This window comes from Lepisosteus oculatus, chromosome 1, assembly GCF_040954835.1.
Source record: "Lepisosteus oculatus isolate fLepOcu1 chromosome 1, fLepOcu1.hap2, whole genome shotgun sequence".
Lineage (NCBI taxonomy): Eukaryota > Metazoa > Chordata > Actinopteri > Semionotiformes > Lepisosteidae > Lepisosteus > Lepisosteus oculatus.
The window spans coordinates 8,861,232-8,872,019 of record NC_090696.1 but is presented as its reverse complement, the minus strand read 5'-3'; positions in this window follow the sequence as shown (position 1 = coordinate 8,872,019).

Below are 10,788 nucleotides of genomic sequence, written 5' to 3'. Positions count from 1 at the left end.
CAACAGGAAACTTAGATATCACCTCCTTATCTACCTCCCTTGTTAACTTCACATTATTTAGACTGTTATACTTTTTAAAACGATCAAATCACCCTTTGATGGCAAGAAGCTTTTCAGTCTTAGTCTCCTGAACTTTCCACACGATACTTACATATTACGTAGTATGTGTACTCATTTTTTCAATGTCTGTGGTTCGCTATGTGAGAAAATACCATTACATGGGGATAGTATTTTCATAGAATGCATCACCAATGTTTAAATGGATTACAATATGGAATAAAATCATTACATATGGATTAGTAAAAGAAAGCCATTTAAGAACAGAGCTTTGTTTTCAACTGAGACCCCAAAGAAAGGATGGAAATTGGGTATAATTTAAAAAGGGAAATCATAGTAGAAGGACAACAGCTGACTGAGCCATAAGTAGGATGCCAGACTGACTCAGTGCTGAGGAGGTGGTTTCAGGAGCAGCAGGGGCTGAGAGGGAGGAATCCATGGTCAAAGGTACCAAAGATTTTAAGCAATGTTGGACACCAGGGATAGCAGATGGAGGAAGTTCATTTTCTTGTTCAGTTTGAAAAGTGATATAGTGAAACTTTGTTTATATTTGTTAAGTTTAAAGTTTTCATTTTATTCTGTCATAAGGACCTCAGTTCACACGCTGAATGCAGAAGACAAAATGACAGATGAGTAGAACTATTTTTTCTTTTTTTTTAGATTGGAGCTTGATCCAAGAACAAATGAAAAAGACATACTGTTAGGTTAAATGGCTTCTGGGCCCTGCTGTGAATGTGTTTGTTTCGGTGTGTGGTGGACTGGCTTCCTGTCCGGGGTATCCTGCCTTGCACTATTGCTTGCCGGGTTCTGGCTCCCTGGTGGATAAAATGGTTAGAAAATGGACAGATGATGCTTTATTTTTATTTTTTTGTTTTCATACGCTATGTATGTATTACATATTGTACATTAGGTTAATTTTTGCCATCGGTACGGTATCTAACTTAGTATACTGTATTATGAAAATTTAGTATCACATATACATGTTATTGCACATATTGTATTAGTTTGTTTTTTTATTGAAATATTGAAATAACATTGTATATTCTGTGTTAAAATGGCTGGATCTGGTGTTAATAGGTGATTTTGTGTGACCTTGCCTATTTCCATTTTTCTATAAAGGTATTCGTTTATTTCAATGTCATCATTCATAGAAATGTGGTAGTTGGGGATTTGTAAAAATGGGACTTTCCTTCCCCTTTAGCTGAAGTTATGAATATGATATACTCCATTTAGTGACACTATACGTTTTGCAATAACATTTGTTTACAAAAGCAAGCAAAGCAAAGCAAGCATTTCCTAGTCATATTCTACAACTGCTGATATCATAATCTCTAACATCTTTTCATGTTTAAGATGTCTAAGATGTCAGTGATAAGGAAATTTGTATGAATTTTGCTTACATTGTTACACATTACCTGTACACAAAACAAATAAATATTAATTACAGTTCAATTGAAGAAAATTTAATTAATGCCTTTCAATAACTGTAAACCTCACAATTCATGTCTGGTGCAATTACTGTTTTATATATATATATTTTGCATATATTACTGTTTTATTAAACAACTAAATGTTTAAGTAATGGCTATTCCTTTGATATGTAGTGAGCATGAATACATTTTTATTAGCATTGAATTAAACATTCTTTTATCATTAAAATTTTATTTCAATGTTGTTATTTTGAGCTAGGAAAGGAAAATGTTATCTGTAAATTGCTGTGAAATCAAAAAAGATACATTTACAAAAATTACAACTGATAGAACTGATTTTTGTCTGGTGTATTTGAAGTTGAAGGTGCTGTGTAACTGTATGGGTGCTCTCTGCCCAGTGTTTCATTAATACTGTAGTATGCAGTACCACTAAGTAGATGAATTGGTAACATAATTTCATTAATAACACAACTGATATAAGCTGACAGCCGTACCAGTGGGTCTTTTAAGGAACAGACTAGAGAACATTTGTTCATCATGCATTTTGCCTGCATAACTGTACCTAGCCTCTTTGATTAAATTAATTTGTCAGAACACTGGATACTTTAAGAATGAGTAGTTTGCAAAGTCAATTGGATCTGACACTTGCAAGGATCTCTGACTATATAAATGTGTGCCTAGAGCTCTTACTAAAACCAGGTAGACACATATGGAATTAAATATGTGAAATAGGAATGATTTTAATATTGAATATTTCTATTAAAAGATACAGAAATATATAATAAAATTGTAATTTGTTGCATATGTAGCAAACATTTCTTTGTAGGAGAGCATCAGCTTGAAATGGAATTTATAGCATCTACAAACTTTGCCTCTCTCCCAGCCCGTAACCAGCTGTTCCCATGCTAAGGTCAAAGGCCTTAATTGTAATTGTAATTGGAATAATAAGTCTGCAGCTCTCCCCTAGAATGCTGCTTTGCAGGCAACATGTGGTGAGCTTCCAGTAAGACAAACATGAATGTACTGAGCTGCATGTACTATATTACCTACAGTAGCACTTTAAAAACCAATTCACTTTGACTATTTTAACAACCATTAATAAACTGTGAAATCTTTTATATATTAGATTTTCAGGATTTGTAATCCTTTGATTCAATAATAGAATTACATCTGGTGCAGAAACCACATTTGTTACTAAGTTAAAACTATCCCTATTGTGAAGCTCAGTGATGATAGACTCATGCTATGGTGATGTTTATAAGAACTAGATCAAGAACAAAAATAAGAGTAGTTATCCAGCAATTTAATTGAGGGTCGCAGGGGAGCCAGAGCCTATCCCACAAAGCAACAGGCACAAGACAGGGTACGCCCTGGATGGGATGCTAGTTTATTTGTCTATCACAGGATAGACAAACACAAACACACACACTCATACCTTGAGACAATTTGCTCGGAAGACAATTAACAAACCAGTATATGTTTGGACTGTGGGAGGAAACTGAATGGACCCTAGGGAACCCCACACTAACTTGGGAAGAACATAGTAACTCTAAACAGATAGCACTCCAGGTCTGAAATTGAACACAGGGCCCCACTGCTGCAAGTCCACAATGCTGACCACTGTTCCACTATATTGCCCTTTTATTATTATCAATTTTATTCATATAAAAAGTATTTATTTTCTGTGCATAAATACTTGACTAGCAATCAGCTGTTTAGATTATACTTAATAAGAAATCAAAAATAGATTTTTTTGCATACAGTATATATTTGTACTTTCATTTAGCGATAACATAGATAAAACTTCTAGATTGGTACTATAAAATGACACATACAGAGCCTTAAAATGTATTTGACCTAATATAGTATTCACACCTTGTTGTTTTAAGGTTTGTAGTCATGACACTTTCAATTCCACATACTCGAAAAAAATAACAAAAAGAAGTAAATATATAATTAATAGGAAAGATATGAAAACAGTTATTATTGTATGACTATTCAAGCCCTTTACTGTAGCAAACCTAAATTCATTCATATGCACAAAATTACCTTAATTAAGCACACAATTGAGTCAGATGGCCTTTGTTAGTGTGCAATAACTGCAGGTCTAATAACTTCTCTCATAATTTTAGACAAAAAAAAAACCTTTTCCTGAGAGGTTCCTAGGTCAGGTAGGGAAAGTGGAACACAACCTCAACCATGAAGACTAAGGAGCATTCAAAACAAGTCAAGGATAAATTAATTGAAAAGCACAGATTAAAAAAAAAACATTTAATTTTCTAAATATCCTTGGGAGTAGTCTACTTAATCACCAGAAAATGAAAGGTGTATTGTACAACCCAGACAGGCCTGGGACCAAACTGTTCCTCCAAACTGAGCAGCTGAACAAAGAGTAAACTGGTGAGGAATGTAAGGCCAATGACAACTTTGAAACAGCTACAGAGTACAAAGGCTGAGCTGGGAGACAATGTCTGTCAGTCAATATTATCCAAGTGACTCCACGAAGCAGGCGTATAGCCACACATAGTTTGCAACAAAGAATTGCAGTACATGCAGCACAAGATTTTGTGGTCACATGAGACTAAATTGGAATTTTCTGGTGCAACTGTTAAGTATTACATCTGGCGCAGAAACCAAACAACTTGTCACCAAGTTGAAAACATCCCTATTGTGATGCACGATGATGATAGCCACATGCTATGGTGATGCTTATAATAATAATTTTAATATTCCCCCCAATTGGATGATACAATGGCAGCCATAGTGTGCTCACCACACATCAGGGGGAGGAGAACAGAGTGATGAAGCCAATTCATTGATGGGGATTATTAGGAGGCCAATATTGGTATAGGTCAATGGAAATTTGGCCAGAAATGCCAGCAGCCATGTCACCCTGCAAGTTACAATTGGCAACCCACTGAAGACCTCCTGGTAAAAACCAAAGTTGCTGCTGGAAGAGGTGTTAGTGGGGCCAGCAGGGGGCACTCACCCTGCGGTCCATGTTGATCCTAATGCCCCAGTATAGTGACAGGGACACTATACTGTAAACAAGTGCTGTCTTTTAGATGAGATGTAAAACTGAGGTCCTGACTCTCTGTGGTCATTAAAAATCCCAGGGTGTTTCTCGAACCCTTGTAACCTCGGCGTCCTGGCCAAATTTCCCATGCCTCCTTATAATCCCTCTCTATGAATTGGCTACATTACTTTGTTCTCCTCCTCCCCCTTCCAACGGCAGGTGGAGCGATGCGCCGGTTGGAGTATTCCCGGTCGCATTTAATGGCAACGTCATCTCAAAGATTTGGTTCAAACTACCAAATGGAGATGGGCGTGCCGACAAGCGGACCCTGCTGATGCGGGATTAACGTTAGGATGAGACAGAATGGACATTTGGCCAGAACACCAGGGTAAGACCCCTACTCTTTTTGAGAAACACACAGGGAATTTTAATGACCACAGAGAGTCAGGATCTAGGTTTTACATCTCATCCGAAGGACATTGACTTTTAACAGTATAGTGTCCCCATCATCTCCATCACTATACTGTGGCGTTAGGACCTACTGTACACAGACCGCATGGTTCCACTAACACAACTTCCAGCAGCAACCTTAGTGTTTCCCAGGAGGTGGGCTTAGTTTTTCTTCAGTGGGCTGCTAGTGGTGCGCTGCAGGGTGATATGGCTACTGGCTTCTCCTCAAGAGTAGACAGAAAGGTTGTTAGAATTTAAGGGAAAATAGCAGCAAATTGAAAATATTAGCAAAAACTAGAGGAAAACCTGATTGTGTCATCTAGAAACTTAAAAATGGGATGAAAATACACCTTTAGGCAGGGCCATGATCCAAAGCATAGTCAGGACATGTTTTGGATCATACATATAAAAAACACTGGTCCTTCAGGCTCACAGTAAGCTAATGTTTTCACAAACGCTGATACTGTCTCTTATACTGTAATTTGTTCAAGTAACACTAATAAAAAATGTCTTTTTTGGGGATATTTCATTCCAGCTAAAATGGAATACATACAATACATAAAATCAAACTATGTGAAACAGCAGATAAACAGTAGTATCCTCAAAATAAAATCAAGTTAGAAATCCCTTATTGCTTGACTAATTGTTTCAAATCCTAAATATCAGCTGTAATTAGCTGAAATCATCATTCTAAACAAAAATGCTGTTGTAGGCAAGGCTTTAAACTCTTTAGATAATCAACTCATATCAAAATAATCTATTCATCATTTTGGAGAAAGTGAGAGCTCAGAGCAATGCCCATAGGGAACATTTCAATTCAAACTAGAATAGGTACAATAAAAAAGCAAAGTAAAAAAGGCTAATTTCATACAGAAGAACTAAGCAGTGATAAAGTGAAAAACTAATTAATGTCTACTTATTAATGTATGACATGACAAAAAAGTCTAACATTCACATTGAATTGTTTGTCAACTTTGTATTTATATCTTACTGTAAATTATAATTTTCCTCTGTTCAAACTGTTTTTAATATCTTGAAAGATCTCCGCCTAGAATTTACATTTACAAGGACACCTTTCTATTGTTTGCTGTTAACACTTAAAAACATAGATTTTTTTCATAAAGTACAGCATTTCTGTATGTTTACTTAAAACATAAATACAATTTTATAAAAAATACACAGCAAAATAAGGCAGTTTTGACAAAACTTGTAAATGAGTGGCACCTTTCTCTCTAATAATGAGATAATGCATTTTATTATAATAATAATAACAACAATAAAATAATAACAATAATAATAATAATAATATGTATTATTATTATTATTATTATTATTATTATTATTATTATTATTATTACCTTTTCTCTCTAATAATGAGATAATGCATTTTCCTAAACTTTTCTCCTGATCTCTTTTTCTTCTTTCTCTTCTTTGCTGGGCCCTTGCCTTCTTATTTTATTAATACAGCTTTACTGAGTAGCACTTTTTTTAAAATAAACTCAGAGCACTGAGTAACACGTTAGTCCTAATTTTTGTCAAAATCTAAAAAACATTGAGCTTACAATTACATTTTGAATCATTACTAAATCCTACTATAAAAGTTATTGTGTTATTTTATTCTTATATGTCATACAAAAAAACATAAAATGCTGCATCCCTGTTAAAGACGTTTCTTTATGTCTATAGGTGCTCTAGATCTCTAGAGCATCTCGCCTTTGTGATATGAGCTAACTAACTATGCCTAAGCTTCTATATGACGTTTTTATTTTCCTTTTATAAATAATTATGACTTTTCAAGGGCACTGATTATTTTTGACACAGAAATGAATCATTTCTAAAGATAAATGCATTGCTAATGCTATTCTAGAAACCTTGACCATTCATACTGAAGAACAGAAAAGGAGAACAAGCCTATTTTTCTTTGGTTTGTAAAGAATAAAATTTTGTGTACTTATTTTGTGGTAACAAGTTTTTCTTCTTTCTTTTTCAATATTTTATTTCAAGTATATACAAAATTGTACATCTTTAAGTGTAAAGGTTTCTATTGCACTGTACACATGATCCAAAAGTATTATAGGGACCCACATTGTATTGCTTCAATTGACAGCAGTTTCTTGATTTTTTGTGTTTAATTTTAAAGAATTCTTTAAACCAAAAATTAAAATACAAAATTATAGCTGTGGTGCCTAAGATCTATTTCTTTCAGGTCACCTGTCTTCACTGAAACTGAAATAGTTACACGAATATGTGTAACAATAAATATAGAGTTCTGGAATTCTCATCAGGCTTGTGATAGCTTAAAATTAGTTATATTGATCAAATCAAAAACTCATAGTGGTAGCATTTATTTCAGTAGAAAGTAATATTCTATACTAAAATGCATAAAATACTATTGGTTGCAATACTCGTTTGTTACATTTCTAATGCCTCTCACTACAGTATATACAGTAAATATATGAGACAGAAATGAGTGCCATGAGTTAATCTGGAAAACGATTAACTCTGAACTGCTAATTATAAATACAATATGAACATAAAATAATGGATTTTATTCTGTTGCAGTTCTCCATTTAGCAGCAGAGAAAGGAACTGATAGAACTGTTACTCAAAATCTCCAGCTGCCACTCATAACTTCCTGCTCCTTACAGAAATGCTGTTTTAATTTATTTTATTCAATTCAGAGCATTATCAAGCCCCTTCATATAAAAATATAAACTTAAAAAATATACAGTAAGCAGAAAAAAGAGAATGATAAAATACAAAGGGATTAAATATAAAATTAAAAGAAAGAATTAAGTTAAACATTGAAAGCCATCAAAACAAGTAGGTGTTGAGACAAAATTTTAAATCATCTGCAGAGGAGGCACTTTTAATATGGTGAGGAAGAGTATTCCAAAGATGAGGGGGCACCGTTGAAAAGGTTTGGTCCCCTAACATACAATGTAAGCTGCTTGGAAAATTGAGGACCAAAGAGCAAGCAGAACGAAATAACCAAACTGAGACATAAGGATATAGTAACTCCTGAAGGATCACAGTAGACAGACCGTGCAATGCCTGTTAGGTCAACAAGAGAATTTTAAAGACTGGTAACCATTGCAGCTTTTTCAGTAAAGTAGAATATGTTGAGATTTTTTTTCAAGTACAACAGTTCTGAACATACTGTAGTTTCTTAAGTAATTTCTTGAATGATCCAGCTATCAAAGCAATTAAGTAGTTCAGGTGGGTAGCTGTGTTAGCATGCGTAGTCTGCAAAGGAACAAGTAATAGGTTTATAAACACAACATTTTGGCAGTGAAACCTACTTCAGGTGTGAGAAATACAGGAAAGACAGCAAAGATTATATAGCAAAGGAGAACAAAAGCTGGGAGAGGAGAGGAGGCAGGAGGGGCAGAGAAGTCGAGAGGCCACTCAGGAAGTGCAAAGTGGAGAGCGGTGACGAAAGGTGTGAAGTCAAAACCTGCATGAGAATAGAGAAGATTACAAGAAAATAAATCGGTCATTCAGAGAAGGGGGATGGTGTGAACCGAGTTTCAGGTTCGAGTTTAGTTTCTGTTGTTTTTCTGCTATGGGAGTTGAGAAACCCTTCTCCGAGAACAGAAACAGAGAGATCAATGTGATCATGGCTGCCTGAGGTGAAATGAGAAACTATGGGCTTGGAGAAATCTTTAATCTTTACAGCCCTAACATGTTCTCTGAAACGGTCTCCTATTCTCCTTGTTTCTCTAACATAGATAGCTGGGCACTTTTTGCAGGAGATACAGTAAATGAGGTTGCTGGAGCTACAGGATGTCGTCTGAATTGACTTGAGTGGCCTTGAATGAGTGTGCTGTTAGATATGTATTTGCAGGTGATGCGGTGAGTTCTGTTAAAAGGTGAAGGTGCATGGTGGGGATTATTGCCGAATGTGGTCAAGGGAGCTGTGAACCAGAAATTTACGTAGATTGGGTGGTCAGCGGTATGAGGTGATTGGGCGGTTAGAAAAAAGGGTGGGACCCCCTGTTAAATGGAGTACTTGTAAATAATGGTCCTGGTGATGGAAAATGTGTTAGAGTGGTAGGGAAGCACCAAAGGAATGTGGTTGTGAGACCGGGAGTTCCTGGTCAAGTTGATGATATGAGGGCTGTTTTTGGCCCAGGTGAGGGCCCTATCAATAACATGGGTGGGGTATCCTCTGTTGATGAAAAAATAATGCATTTTGAGTGCTTGGTTATGGAAATCCATGTCGTCACTGCAGAGTCAACATAGCCTGATGAACTGTGAAAAAGGGAGAGACTTTTTGGTGTGAGTGGGGTGAAAAGAGCTGTACAGGAGATATCTATGAGAATCTGTGGGTTTGTAATGGACCGAGGATGAGAGTCGTGGATGGTTAACAGATAAATTTATGTCTAGAAATGAATGATTGGTGAAAGATATGTTTACTGTATATTTGATGCACGGGTGAGAGTGAATTGATGCAGGAAGTGCTCTAGCTGGTCATTAGAGCATGTAGCAGCACCGACGCAGTCATCAATGTAATGCTTGAAGAGGTCAGGGACAAAGCCAGTATAGGAAGCAAAGAAGCATTCTTCTACCCAGCTGAGAAAAATATTGGCATAGCTACTGTAGGTCCCATCCTAGTGCCCATGGCGACTCCACAGCTGATAAAAAAGGTTATGAAATGAGAAGGCATTGAGTGTGAGAACTAATTCCGCAAGACGCACTAGAGTGTGGGTGGGTGGATCAAGCACTGTGCATTTGTCTAACGTGCTTTAGGGCTGCAATACCATCATTGTGGGGAATGATGGTGTAGAGAGACGTGACATCCATGGTAAAAGTGTAGCATTCTGGACCCTGAAATTGGAACTCATTGAAAAGGAGGGCATGGTTAGTATCCTTGACATATGAGGGAAGCATTTCAACCAGAGGTCTCATAAGGTTGTCGAGTAAAGCAGAGATGACTGTGGTCGTACAATTGCATGCTGAGACAATGGGGCATCCAGGGGTGTCCGGTTTGTGGAGAGAAATAGTAGATACCACTTCCTTCTGGTAGTCAGTAGTAGGATCCTGTTGGAGATGACAGTAGGCAGAAGTATCGGTTAATTGTCTGGAGGCTTCCTTAATGTACAGGTCTTTTGAAGTAGTAACAATGAAGTAGTCTAGTCTGGAGGAGTTTAAATAAATGTATTTCTCAGCATCAGTAAGATAAAAAAAATTGCCTTAAATGAGATATGTAAATGGAATTAATGGAAATTCATAAATGGAAGAAGTGTGTGCTACAGATGTTGTGGATATGTGATTTTAATGATAGGGAAATTTCTTTATCATCAATAGGGAGTTTTTTTACAGACTAATTTTGAGACTTGATGGGGTGATCCAATTAAAGTTAAAATTGAAAATAGTTTTTGATCCTGAAGAAAGATATAATATAATGAGATACTACTACTACTACTACTACTAATAATAATAATAATAATGGTGCTTTATTAACCCCATACAATTTCTTGCATTCGTCTTTTCGCATACCCCAGCTTGCTCAGGGGCCCAATAGAGTAGGATACCTCTGCCGGCTGCAGGATTTGAACCAGCAACCTTCCAGTCACAGGCAAAGATCCTTAGCCACAGAGACACCGCTCTGCCCCCCTATGTGAAGAAAGGGTTAACCGATTCCTTTCTGCACAAGGACAGGATGTCTTAGGACACAAGACATTCCAGGCTTAGAGCTATGGCATGAAAGGGGGATAACTAATAAGGATTCCAGATGCCAGCTAGAGACCCCCCCCCCCAACAAAGGAAACCTAAAACCGACCATTAAGAGTGGTCAAAGTCCGGGAACTGTCTGAACACCATGACCTCTCC